Source organism: Lissotriton helveticus, chromosome 4_1 (genome assembly GCF_964261635.1).
Source record: "Lissotriton helveticus chromosome 4_1, aLisHel1.1, whole genome shotgun sequence".
NCBI lineage: Eukaryota > Metazoa > Chordata > Amphibia > Caudata > Salamandridae > Lissotriton > Lissotriton helveticus.
Window position 1 is genome coordinate 1,896,137,055 of NC_136063.1, and position 25,336 is coordinate 1,896,162,390.

The window sequence follows — 25,336 nt, forward strand, 5'->3', positions numbered from 1 at the left end:
ACTCTCAGTGCATGTGGTCACACATTTGTTGCTTGCATTGGGGGCCATAACACCTGTACTATTCCACTACTTAAAGGCCGAATTGGGACGGACTGAACTCTGGTCGGCGGTACTGATCGCCTAATTACAATGTGACCGCATATGGTACAGTGGCATACTCATGTTTTGCTTTGGGTGCTTGTGCTACGGCTGCAAACCAGCCATAGCACTAGCTCCCATAGTGAAATGGGAGGTTGTGTTCATCCCTGCACCGTATGGCAGGTACCTCAGGGTGCCTGCCAGATGGCGCAGAGATCAACAGGGAGACCCCATAGGTCCCCCCTTGTCTTTCAACCAGAGGCTGCAAGGAGAAGGGAGCGCTGCTAGGGGCCCCCAAACTCTTTCTGACAGGCTTTCCATGTCAAAGAGCCCGGCATGGAAAGCGTGCCGTAAACCGAGCATCGTAATCCCAACGGTAGAAATGCCGTCCATTGGGATTACGGCATGGTCTCCGACTGGCCGATGGGCTCCTTGAGCCCAGTGGAATCCAGTCGGAATGACTGACTGGATTCAATTTCAACCGCTTAGATTGTAATTAGGTGGTCCGAAATTAAACCCATGATCCTGGTCAGAAAGCCTCCGACCTAGATCGCAATAGACACTGTGAAGATGTATTATAGGTTATTTCAGAACCTTGCGGCTTGCCTTGTTATATACTTTAGAACTATTTTTATACTGTTTCAAACAATGTTGCTGTGGCTTTGCACATCGATCGGGTTAAATGGGCCCACTGCAGTTAATTACGTTCCTGCTCTTACTTACAATTTGCGCAGTAGCCGCAAAGGCACACATTTTGTGCTTTTCTAACTTTTAGCTTCATATTATGCAGACTAGAAAGTTACCCTAGCCTTTAAATGACACAAAATCTACACCTATAGCCGATTGGTGTCAGAACCTATCATATTGTGCAGTACGACAGAAAGTGGTGATTTCCAACAAACCCTTCTGGTATTACAAAAAGGATTGTCACACAATAAATCCAAAATATCTGAAATTAAGAAAACACACATGTTTACACTAACAGCCAACTGATGTCCTGGTTAGTAAATCGTTCTAGTGACTTCATACAGATTACTGCTACTCCATTCAGTTGTTAACAGGTAACATTATTTAGTCTTGGATGCTGGCTGCTATAGGACTATTTAGCAATGCACATATATTCCATTATCCCTTTCATGAAGTAAAGTCCGTGACACTGGCCTTTTAAAAGTGACACCCTCTCGAGCATTGTTAAAGTTAAATAAACTGTTACTTTTGAAGTGGCCATTGATGGTAAAATGGCTCACAATGTGCTTGATTGTGATAATGATGAATCAGTCTTTCAGAATTAGGATGGCCCTGTTGAAATTGTAGTGATTATACATGCCACCATATGTTGGTTTACATTGTTGTGTGCAACGAATTGTGTTTACTCTTTTTAATGTTTCCCGGTTGAGATTGCCTTTTGAAACTGTAGTGCTTTTATATGTCACTTTTGTTTGTGATGAATTGTGTTTTATTCCATATTTTATGCTTTATATGTTTTTATGTGTTTTGTAACGGGTTTTTCTTTTATGGATATTTGATTATCCGAATAAACATGTTTTGACCGACTGACTGACTGAATCAGTATTTCAGTCACTCATCACTTCATAATATTGTCACTGCATTCTTTGATAAAATGTCATGCTGCTTGTGCCTAATTCTCAAAGTTTAACACAGCAACGCTCTCGCAGCCACAAAAAACAGTGTACAGTTTAGACAAACAACAATTGGTGTTGATACAATTGAAAGAAAGCAGCAGATCTGTTTGTTCAAATTCCTTTTCAATGATGTTTTAATTGGATCCAAGCTCAGCCGACACGTGTTTCATCGTGTTAAAGTGGAGTCAACACGACTCTTCAGGGCTAGTGGATAGCATTCGGGCATCCACGGTTAGATGCGTGAATACTCTGCGCGAAGAAATGGCTTGTCCTGGTAAGATATTGGCGAGTCTGCCAATATATTTATTCGATCAACCCTGGTTCCGGGTCCGTTCTTGGAACACGGCGACCGGGAATCAACGGAGGAGGGACTTCGACTAACAGATTGAACCCAACGCTACCCGTGAAGAGTTCTATACCGACACACAGAACGCGCTACTCCTGCAGTCGGGTCCCCTCCCGGTACAGCTATTCACGCACTTGTGTATAGTCATCGTCGAATACAGACATGCAACATTTTGTGTGCTCAAATATAAATTAGCGGTGTTAGAGACACTCCTGAACCCGGAACCAGGGTTGATCGAATAAATATATTGGCAGACTCGCCAATATCTTACCAGGACAAGCCATTTCTTCGCGCAGAGTATTCACGCATCTAACCGTGGATGCCCGAATGCTATCCACTAGCCCTGAAGAGTCGTGTTGACTCCACTTTAACACGATGAAACACGTGTCGGCTGAGCTTGGATCCAATTAAAACATCATTGAAAAGGAATTTGAACAAACAGATCTGCTGCTTTCTTTCAATTGTATCAACACCAATTGTTGTTTGTCTAAACTGTACACTGTTTTTTGTGGCTGCGAGAGCGTTGCTGTGTTACAGTTTGGGTAATCTCTGATTGTCTTAGAACGGTTTTGGGTTAATCCGTTCGCTCTTCACGCGCCACACTCAAAAAAAAAAAAAAAAAAAAACTCATTTCCACACACTGTCCAGCGTACACTTCAGGTAGAGCGCCTTTTTCTGAAATTTCTAAGAAACCCTTCTAGCCGTGATCTAATTCTCAAAGTTTGCTAGATAAGATAGGAACAATTGCTTCACTGATAGAAATTCCCAGATCATAATTTTTGGAATCTGTGACAGCAAGAATTTCTTTCCTATACTATCAGATGATCTACTGCAGGAAATTCGCTAGTTTTGTGGATTGAAGTAAATCTCTTCTGATAGAAAAAAAGAAGGCGATTGAAATTCACAAACATTTTGCGGGCCTTTTGCTAACTTAAAGCTGTTTTACAGCATGGAAACGTAATTGATGCACCCTTATACTTAATAGTGTGATATTGGAAAACTTTGACTCACAGCACTCCATCGTTAATTTAGCTAAGCCAAAGCAGGGTTTAAATGGTTTCATTATTGGTTTTGGGTGCATGAGCAATTGTTGCACTGGCACACCACAGCCTTGAATAACTGTCCTTAATGATCCAACTGTTTTTCAAATTCTGTTACGTACATACCACAGTTGCTCACTTCATCAATCTTTTTACATTATTGTATATTTCCAATATTCAAATTCATTTAAGTCGTATATTTCAATAACAATTATTAATCTAGTATATTCAGTTTTATTCAGTTGTCATTCAGTATTTTCAATACTCAATTTTTCACATTCATTTATCATACATCTTGCTCACATAACATGATCAGGCCCACCTACGCTTTAAAACATTCTCAGTGTCACATCCAGGGGAGAATTGTGGTAAATAATCCGAACACAGAGTCCACCACGCACACCGCAGCCCTGAGCAGTAATGACTACATCTGTTAAGACCTGCTAAGAGCTTCCTGGAGATGGGATGGGTCCCTGGCCCACATCAGAGGTGAATTGGGAGGCCGGCCATATGTTTGCATTACTACTTGAGAGCTGGGTGCACCTTACTCAGGTTCCACCTGGATAAGTCTAGGCGCATGGGTCAACTGAAAACCTTGCTTGGTGATTAAGTAAATGTGCACTTGATCAGTGGTCTTTGGGAATGTGTTGTAGTGCAGGGGTCTTCTGGATCTGTTCCAGTGAAGGACAGATTCTGCAATCCTGCCCCCACTTTGCTTGCGCTCTCAGACTTCTGTGCTGATCATCCACTTGGTTTATGGTTGCTGAGGTGTCCTTGACCCATAAAAAAATACAAAATAAAAGGTTTTAGCTGTTGGGAAGAAGTTTCTTTCTAGGTCTTGTGCTCTCAATGTTCATCCTTAAGGGTCATTTCATAAATCGACTAGTTTGCTACTTGTAAACCACCACAAGCCTCAGTACATCTGCAAAGCTGTCACTGCATTAGTCATTTGGGTTCCGGAAGAAACATGCATGCATGCTTGTCAAGGTTGAAGGATCATCTGATTCGTAAAATGCACAGGGAAGGGACCAGGCGGCACGTCAATCTTTGTCTGCTTGAACAGTTTTGTGCAGTCCATCTTGGACTCCCCTCGATTTTAGGATGAGATTGTTACTTTGGAGTGGGTGTGAACATTACCTGCATCCACCGTGGACTGGAGAGATTGGCAACCCTAGTACAAGAAGGCCAGACAGAGGTAAATGTGTGCTCCAGCGTTCTATAGGCGTTGGGGAATGTTGCTTCTCTGACGTGGAATGTTCTTCAGATGCAAATTATTGCATGTTTCATAGTGAAGCCACAGCATACAAAAGGACGTCAACTCTCTAAACTGCTTGGACTAGCAGAAGTGACTTTATGCACCCCCTAATGACTGTAAGAAGCGGATCCTTCGTTCCTATCTTAGTTCCACACAAGACACCATTTACTGCTGAGAGCCTAGAGCAAGAGTGTAAACTACAGGAAGTAACGAGGGCTGTTAAAGTCCTGTCTTAGAAGTGGCCAAACTATGCTTTGCTCGAGTCAATATATACAATCTGATTGACACTTCAAATAGTTATTCCCAAATCTGTACTCTTTAAATAAAATTCTGTTGATTGAAACTTTAAGACAGAAAACAAACAAAAGAAAACATAATACAGCTCCGGATAATAGTTCTGATCAAGAAATTAGGGGAAGGAAACTAGGGGAAGGAAGAAGGGGGGCCACTCAGCTAAGAGGAAACAGGTGTAGCTCCCCAAGAAGGGATCTCCATCAACCACATCAGAGTGCTTGCTAGCAATCACCTCTCATATCATACCCATCTAGGTCTCTAAGGAACCTGGCTCACTGAGTTAGGAATCCCCAGCGGCGCATCCTCTGCCAGATCCACAGCAGCCACATCATCCCCCACCAGTCTCCGCGCCTAGCTATAACTCGAAGGAGGACCAAATATCTGTGGTGCAGAGTGTCGCAGGCATCAACTCCCAGTAGGCCACAATTGTTCCTGGTATCCTGAAGTCATCCCGCTCTGCGCGATATCAGACGCCATCCCCAATGCATTGCCACCTGGCCCTTTTCCAACAAAAGAAGTTTGCCGTTAATTTACGCAGGTCCGGGGGAACATCCTTCACATAACTTAAAAGTGCAACTCGTAGCAAGCGCACAAGAGTGTATCTAGTAAGCGCGGGAAACGACCGAACACCTGTTATCCACTGAGCAGTCCTGACTACAAACACCTTAGCAGCTCCCGCTGGCTGCACGTGTACTCCAAGGCCCGACCTATACTTAGAAGTGTGACTCGCTGCACAGGTATGCCAGCCAAGCCCAGGGACTACATAACCCAGGCTCTCCCACAACGCTGATTCCTGTTGCTGCTGGTTTCCGCGCCCGGAGCTGCATACATTTCCTTACAAGTTCCCGCAGCTCGGGCCACGCCCGGGCCACACCCGGGCCAAGGGCGGCACGTCCTTGCCCATCATCGACAGAAAGAGGCAGGGCAGGGCCACCCCCTTTCATTTGGACTTTGGACTGTATCGCCTACTAGCACCGGCTTGTTGAGTTATCGTGTTCATTCCTGTATTCATCCCATTGTCCTCATAAGCGCAGGCTCTGTGTAGAATTCATAAGGAAACCCAATTGATTGAAATCATCTTGACCTTGCGTGCCAATGCTGTCTAATTGTTATCCGGACATTGTTCAGATCCCTGCTATTCACTTGAGCACAAGTTGGTAGGCCTGACTTGTTTCCTCTCGTTAAAAGCCAGAAGTTCAGAAGGATGGGGAAGAGAAAATCCATGGAGAGAAGCGGAGGCGGTGGTGGTGGTGGTAATGGCCGGGCTAATAAAGGAAAAAAGGCCAAGAAGTCACAGAAACATGCAGGCAGTAACTGTGTCTTAGATCGAATAGATACCCTTATTAGTGAGTGTGAAGATATCTTAGAGGTCGAACCAACTACGCATTCTAGTCTAGTCTTGGCAAATCCCCTCACAGATCCACTCAACCCACCAACCCAAGCCCAAGCCGCCACCCTGCCATCCCAGCAATGTTCCACAAGCCACCTAGAAAGAGGGGCCCCCACACCCAACACAGAGGCAAAACCAGACACAGTGAGGGCTTGCCAATCCCCCACCAATCCCCCCGGTACTAGCCCCCAACAGTCGGGACCTGCTATCTCTTTTGTAAACAGGTTTTCACCCCTGTCAGACCTGCCTGACATCGACAGGGAAGATATGCCCTAGCCACCCATCAAACCTAGTACAGGGCTAGGCTTAAGGACTAACTCAGAATCCCAGGACATGCACCAACTCATTAAAACTCTTAGACTTGAAATAGGGCTATGATATCTATGATCGTGGGCCTTACTTCCCTGGTTAATCTTTTACTGCAAAAGGATTATCCCCACCCACAAAGCGGCAACCCTAAGACATGACACCTTCCACAACCTCATCAGGTTAATCAGACTGTACGTGAGGCAATAACTCACGGCAAGGGCACCTGCCCCAATGGTCCCACTTTGTCTCCCCATCTGTCTTGTCCCATAAGCTAGCGCCACTCATCCCGTTGGCTAAGCGCCTAACCAACTCTAGCATTAACCATCAAAATGACTGCCATAGTATAGCAGCAACACAGGATCACCCAACCCGTACCAGACTAACCCCTTCATCTCAAGCACAACATCCCTTATGCAGCGTACAACATCGGCTGATTTACCCGAATATTCCTAACCTGTGTCAAGCCCCCAAAATCTACATGGTTAATGTACCCAAGTATGACATTAGAAATGGTGTCGAAAACGCAGACTCCCTGACTAACAAAGCCATCCATTGGATTCACCATGTCAGGGGCTGCCACACAGTTATACAGGATGACATTATTAGGGCTCGGAGGCTTACCTCTGCAGCTCAACTGCTAGACTATATTGAGCTTACCCAGAATGGGGCTGATCTGGCAGAAAACATTCTCACCCTGGAATTTCATACTTGTCCTCCTAAAACCTCTTCCATACAATTTAGGTGATTCTTACCTGACAGCCAGTGCAGACAACCTGCTATGCAAACACCTACCCCTCTAGTAGGATGCTCTTCACTGGAGGCTAATGAATGACTACAGAGTGAGCCCCAACCGCACCCGGTATTTCACACTACTCCTCTAATTCATAGGGTTCTCCTTCTCTAGCACCCTGATTCCATGTATTGGCCCTGACCTGGCACTTAGAAATATACCCGCAACACCTCCCTTGCTTGAAGGAATGCGGGACACTAGAGGTAAATCACCCAATATGTCTAATGGGCAAATGTTATCTTGCCACACTTCATCCAGGCTAGCTATGATATCATGGAACATCACAGGGCTAAGGTCAACAGTCACATCTCCTGATTGGCACATCTTCATTGAGTATCATGACATCTGTCTTTTCCAGGAATCCTGATTGGTGGATGTTGTAAGTAAACTCGTGGACCATTTAAGGTAGATAAGAGAGTTTATTTAAGAGCGCAGCAGTTAAGGACCCAGCGCCTGCTGAGCAATCGACCAACTGCCCTGGCAGAACCCAGAGTCCACGGTCGTAATACAATTCTAGAATACAGGGAGGGAAGAACATGGAAGTAGAGCAAATCATAGATATATCAAGTGTACAGTTTACAACACATCTCCTTTCCTTATAAATCAAACAACAGAAAAGAAAACATATTAATTACAAAGGTAATCATTTAGATAATTGGGTGGTTTGCGGTACCTTGGAATCCTGGAAGTAGTAAGGGGAGGAGGAAGAGAGGAAGAAGAATCGATGGTGGTGGATAAAGTAGCAGAAGATCCAGAATCTGATGCATCACCACCTCCTAAGCAGAACCTGTCTGAAGGGGAGGAGGAAGCACATTCTTGGGATAAAAACATGTAACCACTACCACCCCCTTCCTTAGCAGAAACAGAAGAAACAGGATCAACAGAAACAGAAGGACTTTGCCCACATTTCTGGTATACAGCAACACGTCTCAGATTCCATTTTTCCCCATTTTCTAAGAGTACATAATTGGGAAAAACTTTTTTCACAGTAAACGGCCCTCGAAATTTTGACAAACCTTTGGTACATCTCCCTGGTTTAACTTTGACCATATCCCCTTTTGAAACAGTACAACTCTCAGCTGGGGATGACTTAACATGCTTAAGATCAACAGACCCATGATTCAACAAAAGTTGTTTGAACCAAGAAGGAACCAGCTTTGTACTCGGTGGCCTTCCACGCAAAATCTCAAAAGGAGATTTCATGGAACTTCCATGAACTGTCGTACGATGAGCATACACCATCTCCTGAACAATATCAGACACATTGCACCCACCAGAGACAGACAGTTAAATCGTTCCCTTCACCAGTCTATTGATCCTCTCACACAAACCGTTTCCCTGCGGATTGTAGAGTGAAGTACGATGATGGGACACACCAGAATTGGAAAGAAAAGACTGCATTTTCTGTGAAACCAACTGGGTCCCATTGTCAGTGACAATCACATTTGGAAAACCCTCAGAATGAAACAAGGATTTGAGAAATAAAATGGTGGTCTCAGTAGTGATGTCTCTGACAAAGTTGACGACCACCCATTTAGAAAATGCATCAACACATACAATGGCAAACCGTTGAGTTAGAGGAAGCTCAGACATGGGCCCAATGAAGTCCATGCATATGGTATGCCAGGGTACTTCAGGACAAGTTATCTCGCCCATGCTAGAGCCTACAGCTACTTTCAGACGTTTTTCTCCTTCCTTGCACAGTTCACACTGTTCAACCCACACTGTAATCTGTGCATCCATTCCGGGCCACCAAAAATTACGTTTGAGTCTCTGTTGAGTTAATGTCTGCCCCAGATGCCCTTCATGTGCAATGTCAAAAAGTTTGCGCCTGAGGCTACATGGCGGAACAAATTTGTCATTTCGTAAAACTATGTCTTCTCCACATGTAGATAATTCGTCCAATATCTTAATGTAAGGACGAACGGAGATTTGCACACAACTCTCTCTCCTAGAACCATCCTTAAGTAATTTGACCACCTCCTTAAGGATCTCATCACTCTCCATGGCATCTACCCAATCCTGATGTGAGAAATAACCTACTCCAAAAGAGGTGACGTCCTGTACCCATGCAACACTCTCATCTAACAAGTCAATTTGGAGATCAGTATCCGTAGTAGCCAAAGGTAATCTTGAAAAACAATCCACTTGGAGATTTCTCCAACCTTGAATATGCTCTACTTGAAAATGGAAATCTTGCAATTTCGAAGCCAACCTGGCCAATCTAGGAGAACCTCTAACAGCTCCACCAGGAGCAAGAATCCTAAGTAAAGGTTTGTGATCAGTTTTGATAATAAAGCTAATACCCCAAAGGTATGTCCGAAAATAGTGTGCACCCCACACTACAGCCAAGGCTTCTTTCTCTATTACGCTGTAATTTTTCTCAGCATCAGACAATGTCTTAGAAGCAAAGGCAACAGGCCGTTCTAAGGAACCATGTTTCTGGATTAGTATGGCACCCATTCCAAATGCACTTGCATCAACCATGAGAATCGTTGGAAGCTTAGTGTCAAAGGGAGCCAAAACACCTGCTTTACAAATCTGTTCCTTGATCATCTCGAAAGCAGATTCTTGTTCTGTACCCCAAACAAATTTGCAACCTTTCTTGAGTAAGCTCCTCAACTCAATAGTTTTTTCTGAAAAATTGCTGACAAATTTAGAATAATATTCTATAAGACCTACAAAGGATCTCAATTGATCCTTATCATTTGGGCGAGGGGCTGACCTTATCGCTAGTAGTAAATCTTTCTTGGGTCTAATACCATCCACAGAGATCTCATGCCCCAGGTACTCAATCTGTTGGACAAGAAAAATACACTTCTCTTTACGTAATGTAAGCCCCGCATCACCAATTCTATGCAGTACTTGCCTAATTAATTTATTGTGTTCTTCTACAGAACTGCCAAACACAAGAATATCGTCTTGAAAATATATAACTTTTACAAGATCCTTAAACAACTCATGTACTAAACGCTGGAAAACACTTGCTGCCGAAATTAAACCAAAAGGTAAACGAGTGAACTGAAAAACACCCTCCGTGGTGATGAATGAGGTGATATGCTTGCAAGTGTCATGTAATTTAACCTGGTGGTAAGCGCTTTTAAGGTCAAGTTTTGAAAAATATTTGGCGCCCTGTAGTGTAGATACCAATTCATTGATGTTTGGGAGGGGAAAAATGTCTGCGACTACACACTTATTCACAGACCTGAGGTCAATGCAGAAGCGTAGCTTGCCATCCGATTTTTTTGAAATCACTACTGGCGAAACCCACGGTGACACTTCTACAGGTTCGATGACCCCACTCTGTAACATTTCTTCCAATATCGCTCTCACATCATCTCTAATAGCGAGAGGAACTCTCCTGAGTTTGTGTTGGATAGGTATGCACCCCTCCTTCATCTTTATCAAGTGTGAATAGCCTTTCAACTCGCCCAATTCACTCCTGAAAACAGACGCAAACTCACTCAAAATCATATCTATTGAGTCATCCTCTAAAACCATGACTTGGTCAGGAGCCCGCGGATTTATGATTATGTAGAGATCATATTGATGAATCCACCCTAAAATGGGTGGGCCATCAAATGACACATATACCTTCCCCATTATGGACCTTTTCTTGAACACAATGCTAGATTCAAAGTAACCAATAATATCTATGGTTTCTCCTTGAAATCCTTTGGGAGATATGTCACTCTCGAGTAAAGGTTTGTCAGACCAAAGTTCCTTAAATGTTGACTGAGGAATGATAGTGTGGCGGGATCCAGTGTCAACCATCAGCGAAACTTTGCGTTTATCAATTGTGAACATAGCCTTAGGTCTATTCATTCTTTGATCATTGACATTAGCAACATCTGAGTCACCAATTACTAATAGTTTGCCTCCTTCATAGTCACATGAGGAATCTTCTACGACAGCAACTTTCTGCTTACTCTTAGTTTTGCACATTTTCGAGAAATGTCCTACTTTACCACATTTTAAACACTCTTTGTTTGCAGCAAAGCAAATTTTTTGGCCTCCGAGGAATGCGAATTACTGCCACATCTACTGCAAAACTTGCTTTGAGGAGTGGTTTTCTTAGGAAGAGTTTTCCATTTATTCCTGATGACAGCAACAGAGTCATCTACACCAGATTGGGAATCGTATTCCCCATCCCTGTCTGAAACTATAGACACTTCCTGATCCATTTGCTTTTTCTTGGAGTTCTCAATGACCCTGATGCACTTCTCTGATTCTTCGATGACTTGTGCTAGTTCGATGGCAACTTTGAGAGTCGGATTTTTGGCTGCCCAAAGTCTTTCTTGTATTTTGCGACTGCTACACTGTACTATTAGCTGGTCACGAATAAGTTCTTCTGCCATATTCCCAAACTTGCACTTTATTGACAACTCCCTGAGACGTGTGACAAAGTCATCTATACCCTCCTCCGACCTCTGTTTTTGGGTATAAAATGTGTACCGATGCATCACAAGGTTTTCTTCTTTGGCAAATTTAACTTCTAATCTGGAAATTGCCTCTTTATACATATCAGGAATTGCTTCACCATTCGCCTGTAATGCGATTGGCAAAAATCTGAAAATCCTCTGCCCCTCCTTCCCCAGTGTACTCAATAGATTTGCTTTTTTTCTTTTTGAAGAGAATTCCTGCCCATCAATTGCCTCCAAATAGTTATCAAATATAATGAACCAATCCTCCCATGGTACAGGAGGATTCCCTGGCTCATTTAAAAAAGGTGGAGGAGACGTGATATTTATATTTTGTGCCGTTGCCATAATGTGAATTAGGTTAATTGATGAACAGAGTAAAGATAAATACCTTTGTTTTCCTTTTCTGCCGAGTGAAGTACCGACGTGACTGACCCTCGTTTAAAAATTGAGGAGATCGGTAAATTCAGAGCACTGTGTTCAATTTGGACCTTCAAAATGGTCGCATAGCACAATCGAGGCTTGAAACGCACGTCTCAACTTCCTAGCGTGCTGACGTCATTAAACAATGGCCGGACGTCTTGAAGAAATCTTGACGCTTAGACACGTCAGGCACAGGCTGTAGTCACGTATTGGGCTCGAGTACACGGGAGGAGAAGATTCAAAACTGTTGCTAGGATACACTACTACTCACAGGCAGACCAAGATAAATTCGGCAAAATGTCCCGAAACAGTTCTGAAATTTAGCGATGAGGTGTCCGATATCTGGAATCTCACGGTAGGAGATTATTGCAGTATTACCGGGTTCGTTATTGCTGGGTCCTTCTGCGCTTTGCTCCGACTGGGAATTTCTCCACCTCGTCTTCGGGTGTCGGGCAGCAGGGTTTGACGGGAGTCAGCAGGCACAAGTCGCCAAATTGTTGTAAGTAAACTCGTGGACCATTTAAGGTAGATAAGAGAGTTTATTTAAGAGCGCAGCAGTTAAGGACCCAGCGCCTGCTGAGCAATCGACCAACTGCCCTGGCAGAACCCAGAGTCCACGGTCGTAATACAATTCTAGAATACAGTGAGGGAAGAACATGGAAGTAGAGCAAATCATAGATATATCAAGTGTACAGTTTACAACAGTGGACCCCATCTATTGTATAGGCTACTTAAACTTGCACATTCCAGCTACCAGTGGGGGAAAAGGTCGACCATCAGGGGGATTGACAATTTGGGTTCGCCAAGCGATCAGCTACAATATCCAGGTACTCCCAACTCAGAGCAAGGACATCCTTGCAATTAGGCTGAAGATGGGTCCGCAAGGTAATATTGACTTTTAAAATGTCTATGCGAGAGGATTGAGTGGGGGGAAGAAGTTGGAAGTTCTAGTAGCTCTCGACGATCTTCTAGACCTGCATTCATGGGATTCACTAGTCTTAATTGTGGGAGATTGGAACTCGTCCTTTGAGCCTCTTGCCAATGAGGAGGAGAGGAAAACACCCAGCGGGGCATCCCAAAACTAGAACTAGCACCCATTAAAAAATGGAGGGATGTGGCAATCCTAATTAATTCCATTTGTCTGGAGAAAGGTCTACTTGCGGCAAATGGAAGATCTCCATCAGACAAACATAGGGTGAATACATTTAATAACGGTCAAAGCCCTAGCCGTTGATTAATGCGCACAGTCGCATTAATCAACCTGCAGCTATGGCATGCTCTAGGGGACAACATCGTGAGGGACCGGTTATAGAGCGATCATGAACCTTTATATGCGACCCTAGATCTATTATCACAGAGGGTACTTACACAGCCAGGCAGTGAGCTGTTCACTCGTGACGTGGTCCCCACAAATGACATGAAACGATTAAAATGGGTGAAGATATTAGAGAAGATCGAACTCCTAGCTACTATTACCAACGACATTAGTTGAGCTCGAGGCTTGCTCTGCCAACGCAGAGTTTCCTGAGCTTATAACTGCTACTCAAATTAATACATTTTTCGCCCAGCAATGCTCTCACTTCATTAGGCATTGTAAGGCTAAGAGCATTCAACAAAAGAAAGCATGTCATTGGTTCGATGAGGAATGCAGAATGGCCATAGATCTCTAGGGGATGCGATTAAAGCAGGGGACCCTGTCAAAGTACGGTCATCCAGGCAAAAATATAGGAGGACACAGGAAAAGGCTAAGAAAGCATGGGATGAAAGTAGATGGCAGGACCTCAGACTGGCATTGCCATAATAGTTCCAAACAGTTCTGGAACATAGTAAAATGGGATAGGGGAGGCCAGACATTACAGCCACAAAATCATGTAGCCCAGGACCAATGGGTCAACCACCTTAAACTTCAATATGCCCTTAGCACAGCTGAGGGAGATTTGGTTGGGCCTTCATATTCGTTCTATCAAGATACAGCTTTTGTTGGGGCTGATGTTAACACCACCCTTGGAGCAGTACCGGGTGGAAGAGCACTGGGCCTAGATGGCATAGCGGCAGATATATTCCTCCATGACAAGCCTAAATGGTGCCTGTACATTGTTCTGCTAGATAACGCAATCAGCCATGGTGCATCAGTCCCCGACTCCTGGAAAGGGGCCGAGATTATCCCCGTTTTTAAAAAAGGGGTCAAATCTCATCCAGGCTACTATAGGCCTATCAGCCTAGTAGATTCTTTGCAGAAGGTAATGGGGCGGTTAGTTTTAAATAAGGTCCAAGATTGGATAGATGAGCAGGGCATTTTATCCCCACAGCAGGCTGGCTTTCGGGCTCACACCAGTTCTATCAACCAGGTGTTCTGATTCATCTTATTAAACTGGAGAACAGTGGTTCTAGGCAATGGCAGCTTGTACGCTGCCTTTGTCAACCTTAAGTCAGCCTTTGATCTCGTATACCGTAGCAAATTATGGGCAGTGCTGCAAGAGATAGGGATGTCTCCTGAACTGCTTTCCCTTATTGCTAGATTTGGGCAATTTTGCCCAAATCCGATGGGGCTTTCAGGGCAGCTTTTTTCAGGGTAATGTCACCAATCCCTTTCCAATAGAGAAAGGTGTGCGCCAAGGCTGTGTTATGTCACCCACACTATTTTGTCTGTTTAAAAACGGGATTGCAAAGTTTTTGGAGTGTACTACCACTGATACCCCAGTCCTAGCAGGCATGCAAATTCCTATTCTAATATTTGCAGATGCCACGTTAATTATCTCAAAAACCCAGAGCGGTTTTCAGCAAGCTTTGTTAGTTTCTGAGGAGTTCTGTGTCTTACAGGGCTTGGAAATTAATGTTTCAAAAACGAAATTCATGTCCTTAAACGCACATAGAGCATTCAGAGAAGGCATATTTACGAACAACCGTCCCCTGGAACAAGTTAGTACCTTCACATACCTGGGGGTTAGTATGCAGAATGATTTGAGGTGGAATCTACAGCTTGACACAGCTATGTTGAAGCACTGGCAACTGTCTGGAGCCTTAAAACTTGAGTTTAATGCCTCTATTACAAAACCAGTTAGTCTGGTGCTGCAAATATACAACATGAAAGTGGTCAGCTCTGCCCTATATGGGGCAGAGCTTTGGGGGTACGACAATCTGTCCAAGCTAACTGTAGCAGAAAATAGGTTTTTACATAAGATCACCAGTCTCCTGCAAAGCACCCCAGTGCTTCCATTACTTCATGACTTAGGTAGAAAAGCACTGGCTGATATAGCGAGATTGCGCCCTATATTATACTGGCGAATAATATGTCTGGTGTACACCAGAATTGGCCATGTACGCTGCAGGCCTCATAGACTTAATTCAAGCAGACTGCTCTCACAAAATTAAATGGTAACTCGAGGTCAGAGCCTCCCTACAAAGCATTGGCATATCTACACTGTGGGAAAATCCATCATGCGCCCTGTTCCCCTCCAAGGAGATCTTAAAAGAAATATACTGGGATTTGGTGACTCAAAACACATACAGAAACAGTGACACGTCTTCACTCACTGGAGGATCTCTGAAAGTTAAACCATCCCAGTAGCCTGGAGCAGTATTGGGCTATAATAACTAAACCAACGATCGGAAGTTATACTTCCAATTTAGGGTGGGCTCACTACCAATAAGATCCTACACAGCAAGATGGGTCAGTATAGGCGATAGAACGTGTCCCGCTGGTCAGGCCCAATTGGAGTCTCTGGCCCACCTATTGTTTGCCTTCCCAGCATATGCTGACCCTTGTCGAGCGTGGCTCATGCCAATTTGTAGGTCATTGGGCACCAGAAGGAGTGGTGACGTGCAAAGAATATTACCCACGGACACTCAACCCCCATTGTCATTGTACTAGCAACATTTTTGGGATGGACTTGGGCTATTATATCTCAGTCACTCCCTTTAAATTGAAGGCTTTTATTATTTGTCATTTCTTATTTGCACATGTGTATAAGGAGCTGGCTACCCATATATTAATGTCTGGTACATTTGGATACGTGTTAACTATTCAACTTCTGTATCCCTGTATTATCTAATGTCATGAATTGCAATTGCTTTAACAATTTTTAGTATTTCCAGTTGTTTTCAATTGTATTCATTGTGTTTTATTACTCTTGATGACAGATTTTAAGCACCCCAAAAATGGTTTTAACTGTGCTTATACATTGTGTCTTATGAAATATTTTTTTAGGTATTGTGCTTTTATGATATATCTGTCGAATAAAGCTTGAGTAACCAAGAGTATCAGAGACAGCAAACCAGAAGCACTGCAGTCTAGGGCAGTCCAATGCACGGTGTAGGAAGTCAGTGCTAGATACAACACATGCAATGTGCAACCGAAATTTGACCATTCTGTGTAACTTCTCCGGGAAATCGGATAACCTGTGAAGATATTTGAAGCGCACTAACCGCAGTCCATAATTGGGAGACAGGGCCCGAGATTGGGAGAAATGGCACTTCCATTGTTTATCAGTGAGCAGAACTGCTAGGTCCGCATTCATCTCAGCATAGAGCTGTGTAACCACCCTGGTAAGGGAAGGGGATGTGAAAGTCATTTCCAGTATTTGAAATATCAGAGAACTGCAGGGAAAGATTTATGGATCACCCAGACAGCAGCCCGCAACTGGTAGTATGTAAACGTGTCCAAGAAAGTCACTTCAGGGCCCTTTAGGGTCTGCTGCAGCGTGAAAACGGTACCCTCCAGGTATAAAGCTCCCATGGACATCAGCTGTAAGGTACACAGTCGAGTGCAAGTGCCAGCATCAAGTGGTGTAACTGGAAAAGAAGGGTGGCCAATAATCAGCAAATAATGAGCACAGAGGGAGCTCAGACGTTCTCACCTTTAAAGTTCATTCCAGGCCCATATTGTGCAAGCCACAGTGTCTATCGGCACCTGTGAGTGTTTGAGGGCCAAGTACAGTGCCATCTAGATGGGGCATGGTGTAAAGGGAGCATGCTCTGGTGCTGTGTGAGCAATGAACCAGTGATGAACAAATTTTGCCTGAGTGCTGTAGTAATATAGATCATATCTGGAGCCCTCAGCCCCCTTTGCTTAAATGGTAGTGTCAGAATCTCCCATGTATTGAGAGGTTGCTTATGTGCCAATGCAAAAGTCACCATGCGCGACCAGACCTGTTGGCTGAAAGACAATGGCAGCAGAAGCAGCATATTAAGAAACAAATAGAGAAACTTGTGAAGTTCCACCATCTTTGTGATGGCCAACCTACCAGTTAGGTACAATAGGAGCTTCAGCCAACCCTACACACACTCCTCCGGACATATTATTAAGTGCCCTTAGATGTCTCTCCACACGTCATCTAGGTTTCTACTTAACCATATGCCCATGTATCTCTCTGACTCGCACACCCAGTGGAGCAGAAATGCCGGGCCACATTCCTCAGTCACGTTCATCAGGGGGAACGAGATCGACTTGGTAATGCCCGATAGGCCACTAAATCTGGAAGACTCTCATATCAGTGGGTCCAAGTTGTGCTGGGGGTTTCTCTCATACAGATTGACATAGTCTGTGTACATTGACAGAAGAATCCCACGAGGTGTGAATGCCAGACCCCAGTGTGAGTGAAGCTGCCATAGTTGCACCACAGCCGGTTCCATAGCTATGGCAAACAATATAGGTGACAGTGGGCACCCCTGGCTGGTACCCCTCAACACCGGGAATGGGGGAGTAATTGTGGCGTTAACTCATAATCGAGTCACTGGTTGGGCATAGAGGAGGCCAATTAATCCGATGAATTTAGGACTCACACCAAGGCGTGACAGCAACGCAAATAGGTAAGGCCATTCAACTGAATCAAACACCTTAGTGGCGTCCAAAAATACAGCAGCTGAACATATGTCCAGATCAATGGTAGGTACAAGGATAAAGAATGTGCCCAAAATGTGAGCTGTCGATCTCCCGGGCACAAAGCCCGACTGATCCAGTGGCATGATGTGTGGCAGAAGCGGGAGGCATTGTGAGGCTCTGCACAAATGTTATTGTCCATATTAATCATGGATTAGGGTCGATATGACTCACATCATTGAGGATTCTTGTCAGGCTTGAGTATTGTTACAATTAACACCTCTTGCAGGGCTGGGTGGGAGAGTACCAGCAACCAGGGACTCCTCATTTAGTACGAGGCGATGTGGGGCCATGATCTGTGCATACTCTTTATAAAAAAACGGCTGAAGCCATCCAAGTGAGGGGCCTTATCTCCTGGTAATGCATTGATGACCTCGACAACCTCTTCTACTGTGAAAGGCTCATCTATGAACTACCTATGTCCTTCCCCAAGCCATAGCAATTGCACTGAATCAAAATAAGATGCAAGGTCTGGTGGAGGAGCAGACTGCATAGTCGTATAAAGAGTAGAAAACAAAGTGGTCTTCTCCCTTTGTACAGCTGCTGTTACAACATACTCGTGTATCTGGTCATGCAGTAAGTTGACTATGTAATCGCTGGCCCAAGGCTTGAGCAGAAAATTGGGTAGGGTCTTACCAGCTCCATCCCCTTCATCATAGTGTCGACCGCAGGCCTTCCTACCCAGATAATGAGTTTCTTTTTGTGCTGCCTCTTCGTATTCAACCAGCTTGCCCAGGGTAGCAGCTAGTGTGGATGAAGAACTGTTCTCAAAATACTGGTACTCCAGGGTGCAAATCTCTCCCTCAAGACACGAAAGCTCACTGCACAGCGCTCAGAGCACATCTGCCTGCTTTGCGATGCAGACCCCCCCTTTTTACAACCTTAAAGACCTCCCACAGGGTTGATTGCAATGCTACTGAGTGCTCATTGTGCTCAACATTGCCCGCATAGTGGTTCTAACTTCAAGTTGCACCTGGCTTTAATTGCGGGCCGGGGGTCACACAGGGAGGGTCGCACAGGGAGGGGTATGAGTAAATGTAATAATTAATAAAAAATAAACTTACCTGTCCGCCAGCCGGGCCGCGTCCCACATTTTCACAGCTCCGGCTTTGCTCTCCTCATCTGCTTCCTGCAGGAACAGGAAGCAGGCAGCCTCCCTCCCTTCCTTTAAGCCAATCACAACGCTCCAATGGCAGCATTGTGATTGGTGGGGGCGCCGCCCTGCCAGGAGCCTACGGGGAAGCCATTTCCTCCATGTAGGCTACATTGCAGCCTGTATGGAGAAAGGGTAGAGTGTGCATGACTGGTTTGGTTAGCTCCAGAGGGCCGACTAAACCAGCCATGATTATTCAGGAGTGGGCCCACCACTCCACCCCTGCCCAGCCCTGCTCGTAAAGCAGCCCCTCTTCCCGCCCGCGACCAAACAAGTGTGTAAGTAGATGCGTGGGTGACGGCGTGGCTCTGTGAGTGGCTGAATTGGTGATTGAGTGGGTGTGTCAGTGGCTGCATGGGTGTGTCAGCGGCTGTATGGGAAGGTGAGTGACTGTATATGTGAGTATGTGGGTGTCTGAATGGCTGTATGCGTGCGTGACGGGCTGCGTACGTGACTGTATGGGTGAGTGAGTGGCTGTTTGAGTGGATGTTTGTTTAAGTGAGTTGGTGTGTGAGTGGCTGTATTAGAGAGTGTTTTTTCTGTGTGAATGGCTGTATGGGTTAGTGAGCAGATGTGGGAATGCTTGTATGGATGTGTGAATAGGTATGTAGTGGTTGTGTGGGTGTGGGTGTGAATAGGTCTGAGTGGTTGTATAGGAGAGTGAGTGGCTGTGTTGAGAGGCTATATGTGTGAGTGAGTGAGTGGGTGTCTGAGTAGCTATATATGTGAATACGTGGGTGTGTGAATAATTGTATGGGTGAGTGTGCTGCTGTGTGAGTTGCTGTATAGGTGAGTGACTGGTTGGACTACCCTGGTTGTGGGAGAGTGAGTTCCAGATACAATGAGGCAATCCAAAGATTCTGATTCTTTGTCTGTTGCTGCTGGTCATTATTTTCCCCAAAAGAAAAAAACCAAAGCATAAGCCCTGAAATTTTGGGAACTGTCCACAAAGTTTGGACAGGCTCGAATTCAAGAGTCAAGCCGCCAATGTCGACTCGGGAATCGGCTTGACTGCACTGGTTTGTCTGAGCTCTGGAGCTCCTTACCATCGACACCGAGGATAAAGACTTCCAGTGATTTACTGAGGAATCACACTGAAGCAGTCCACTGTCATTAAAGTGAACTCTGGATTCAAGGAAACCCAGGACTAGACATCGAGAATAAAGCTCCAAGAAAAAGACTACATCCGGAGGTAAACACTTTCCTAAACCTGCAGATTGTGGACATGATAACTCAGCTGAATGGAGTGAAAATCTTCTCCAAGTTCTACTTAAATAAAGGGTTTCACAAGATAGAACTTGAAGAATGCTGCTGATATATCACAGTCTTCTCCACACACCTCGGTCTTTTCTAACATAAACGCCTAAGCTTCGACATTTCGTCAGCAGCCAAGAGCTTCCAAGATTTCATTTGCAGGGTCATCCAGCTGGTAACCAATAAGCTCTATTACAGCAATGGATTCTCAGTTTCTGACACATGTGGTACTTGAGAAAACCTGTCAACTACTAAACGAAGCAAGGCTCACACTTGATGCCGAAAAATGTAAGTTCCACAAAACCAGACTCAAAATCTTCAGTCAGATATTCTCAGAAAAGAGGATGACGCCAGACGGAGACACAGTTCTGGCCCTCACAGAGGCTATCCCGCCACGAGATGCAAAATGCTTCGATCCTTCCTATGGATCATGAGTTACTATGCCAGGTACCTAAGCAACTGTGCCACCATTAGCGCCTCACTCTGGCACCTAACCGGACAAAATATGGAGTTCCAATGGTCACCGGAGTGTGAACAAAGCTTCCAACAGATAAAGACGGCGATCGCTAATGTGACCGACCATTATGGCTTACTTTGACCCCAAGCTGGCCACAGAAGTGACTATACATACAAGCCAAGTAGCAATATGAGCCATCCTAGCACAACATTCAGGGGATCCGGAGTCCCAGCAATTCGTGGGAGCATACAGCAGCTGCAGCATATCAGACATTGAGAGAGTATATTCCCAACCAGAGAAAGAGAGTCTGGGAGTAGTCTGAGCCTGTGAACATTTCCACACCTTTAGGAAATCCCCGACACAAAATGTTGCCCAGGATTGAAAGGTGGAGAAATTTGCCTCCAAGAATATGATGATGTCATCATCTATGAGCCTGGTAAAGAGCATAACCCCGCTGATTACTTCTCAAGTGATAAAATACCTCAGCTGTGGCAGTGCACACTCATTCCTGAGGAATACCGCCACTTCATTGTCAACACAAGCATAGCCCCAGCACTTTCAGTCCCCTAGGTAGCCACACAGGAGTATGTGGACTTCACACTCATCAAACAGCTCATCAACACCCAAAAATGAAATCACAGCAAGGACTGTGGAGGTGCCTCTGAAAAACCAAAGCCTTTCACAGCATCAGGGAGGAACTTGCCGTAACACAAGAAGGAATAATTTTGAGAGGCTTGCACATCATACTCCCCAAGAGCCTACCCAAACGAGCCCCTCCAACTGGCACATGTAGGAGACCAGGAAAAGGTTCCGACCAAACAAGCCCTGAGAGAGAGAATATGGCTCACTAAGTTGGATGCCATGGTTAGGCTGAATTGCAAGCATGTCACAAGTACATGTTCTTTTACCTGCTACAAGAAAACTACCATTAGAGATGGCCAAACTACCCGACAGCATGTGAGATCGCTTTGGTCCTCTCACTACTGGCAAGTACCTACTAGTGGTGGTAGATGAATAGTCTCTACTCCCACTGGTCAAAATGTTCTCATCAACCAGCTCTGGCAACCCGGACACTAAATGACATCTTCCCAACATAGGGATTGCCGAAAGTCTAGAAGTCAGACGATGGGACCCCGTTCTGCAGCGGAGAATTCAAAGACTTCCTAGACCATCGAACACCCCAGGATAACCCCACTGTGACCTAAAGCCAATGGAGTAGTGGAACGATTTGTAGGTACCCTCAAATGAACCGCGCTGAGGGCCACCAAGGAGGGCGTGGGGCTTGAGAAAGCAGTGTGCCAAGTTCTGCATGCTTATCTAGATAGCCCTCACTCAATGACAGGAAAAAGTCCTGCCGCGCTCATGTTCAGGAGATCTGTCAGAACCAAACCCCTGCAATAAACATTGCCTCACTCTGTAAATGCAGACAAGATCAATGAAAGGGTGAAGAAGGAGAAAATGAAAGCGGCTGACACCAAATGGCGAGTGTACAACGTCATCCATGAGACCAGTAAGTGGATAGGAGTCAAATAAAGATAGAGAAGAAAAGCAGACATTCATATGCGCTGCGAGGCCTTCGGGTATGTATGCGCTATATAAATATAATTTTTCATTTCATTTCATTTCATTTCATATGATACCAAGCTTTTCCATATGACAGCCCAGAAAGGGAGCATGGTCTCAGTGACCAGAACTGGGAAGTCTATTACACGGAACGCATTACACTTCAAGACAGTCACCCTCCTGCTCAAGGAAGGCAAGTAGGTTGGAGAAACAGATGAAGCACCCTTCTCATAGTATGCCACTTGTTCTGGCTGCCAGATGACTCAAACCTGACGATTCATTGATGAGATGTAAGCTCAACAGAAGCTAAGGTCCATGTTAAAAATGGGGGATATGCAGAGTCAGACACCAGGACCCTGGGCTGCATGTTGTAAAAGGAAATGACATATCTACAGCCCGGGAGAACAGGGAGGTGGGCCCTGAGGAAGGAGCAGAGATAGAACACCCAGGATGGGAGAATACAATTTACAGTGATTTCCACGGCATGAAATAAAAGATACCATTCACCCCACTCCCTGGTGTGTCATTCTTGTGTTGGAGGAATGGGAAACAACAGTATGTGGTTTGAGAAATGTAGTTGTTGGTAGAGGGATTTGAAACCCTACTCAAGCAACAACCACAATCCTTGTCAGGATGAACCACAGAAAGTCACTAAATTAACCTGTGCTTAACCCTCTGGTAGCTTGACACAAAAGCAAACAGGCTTCACTTAGACGAAATGTATAACGTATTTTGCAGCACACAAATAGTAGTAAATTGAAAACCCCACACAAGAAAAATCCCAAATCGATTAAGAAAAATAGAGTAAAATGTAATACATTATTTGAGACCAAAATAACAAAAATCCAATCGGAACCAGAGATGTGCAATTTCTAAGATTTTCAAAAAAAGTGGCACTTGGAAGCAAGAAGCGTCAATTTGTGGTTATCTGGATGTGGTGAACCAGATCCAAGTCACAAGTTCAGGGCTACCGTGTTAGAGCTTGGGTTGGATTCAGGACTGAGTTCAGTCTGCTGTTAAAAGTATTGTGTCCTGGTGCATCAAGATGCATAGTCCTTGAGTTGACCTGTGCAGTGTGGGTGTTAAGGAGCCATCAACAGGATCTGTGATGCGAGGTCCTGCGCTGAGATGCATCATTCTGAGTCGAGGTCACTTGAGCTATCAATAGGAGCCACTGATGCAGAGTCCAGTGCAGAGAGGTGCCGCACTGCATCGGGGTCAATGAAGCCATTGGTGCTGCGAGGACTTGCTTAGAGATGCACCAATGCTGAACCAAGATGCGTTGAGCTGGGCCGGTTGTCAGGGTCAAAAAGCATCATCCTGGGTTGGTGCATGCGAAGCTGCCCATTAAGAAGCTGTGATGTATGGTCCGTCATTGAGGTACATTGAAATACATCAAGCAGGACTGGTTGTTGGCATGGAGATGCATCACGCTGGGTTGATGCTGTGAGTCCGCCGAACTGGAACTAAAAGGGAGAATTTAAATTACGGGCCCTGGGTACTAGTAGTACCACTTAACTAGGGACTTACAAGTATAACAAATGTGCCAATCAGGTGTAATCCAATTTCACCATGTTTAAAGGAGCACAATCACTTTAGCATTGGCTAGCAGTGGTAAAGTGCACAGAGTCGTAAAAACTGACAAAAATGGGTCCAGAAAACAAGAAGGTAAAACGTTTGGGAGTGACCCTGCAGAGGGTGCGAAGTCCAACAACTGGCATTGGCACAACATTGGTTTGATGATTCCTCACAGAACTAGTGTTAACTGGTGTGGACTTGGCACACTGCCAGTGCTGTTCAGCGTGGTGTGGTGTTCTGCAGGTTTCCTTCCTGTTTCCTCTTTCATACAATGTTTGTGCATAATTTTCTGTCATCTTTTTCTATGCAGATATCACCTGAATCCTTCTATATCTTGACCAGCATGCCATCAATATGATCTCTTAATTGTAGGAATGTATGCCATCTATCTGTTCGTTGATAAGTACCATCTTCTTTAAACTTACCAAAGACAAAGCTGAGATTATTTCTGTTGGACAGCAGGGAAGCACTGACACATCAATGCAGCTTTTTATGGTAGTGCAACACCCAGTGTTCTCCCAGTTGACTTGATTAGGAACCTAGAATCCAAAGTAAACAGAGCTAGTACTCTAATTTCAAACAATTACTCAGTAGGTGCTACATGGTTCTACTTTCTTTGTCCATTAAGGACATTTTTTCTAATACTGGTACTTGATCAACCCTGAATTTCAGCCAGTGACAACATATATTTCAGATTGGATTACACCAGTGCTTTATATCTAGGCAACTATTAGAAATTGTGATTTTGGTTGGCGAAGGTATACACTTAAGCCAGACAGAACACACCACTCTAGTCAGGGCAAGTAAGTCACACAACAAATATATCATGTGCTCACCTCAGTAGCTTGGAACAGAGTAGTCAGGCTTATCCCCAGAGGCAATGTGTAAAGCGTTTGAGCAACACACATATAGCAGCAATACAATGAATACACCATAAAAGAAACTCCACACCGGATTATATAAAAATATGTTTCTGTATTTCATATATATCATAAGCTCAAAATGACAGGAATCATAATTACTTGCATAGTGGCCCTGGATTTGTTGAGGTCCTTTCTACAAGATCGGAGTTTTCAGGTGACCCAACAACCGTACTTTTCCAAAAGCATTGCGCTGGCCCAAGGGGTCCCACAGGCCTCTACACTGAGCCCCACTCTCTTTAATCTTTATATTGCCCCACTAGCAGAGATGATGGAAAGTTATGGGATCAGTGTTGTGTCATATGCTGACGACACGCAATTGGTGGTCTCTCTGTCACAGTCTCCTTACGAGGTAGCCATACATTTTTCTACATACTTACAAGATCTTGCATCTTGGATGACAAGTAACTGCTTAAAATTAAATAGCAGCAAAACTGAGCTCCTGATGGTAGGGAAATCTCCTTCTATCTGGTCCTCGACATGTTGGCCACAGGCTCTGGGCCCGACTCCATCTCCGAGCAATCAGGTTAAGAATTTGGGGATG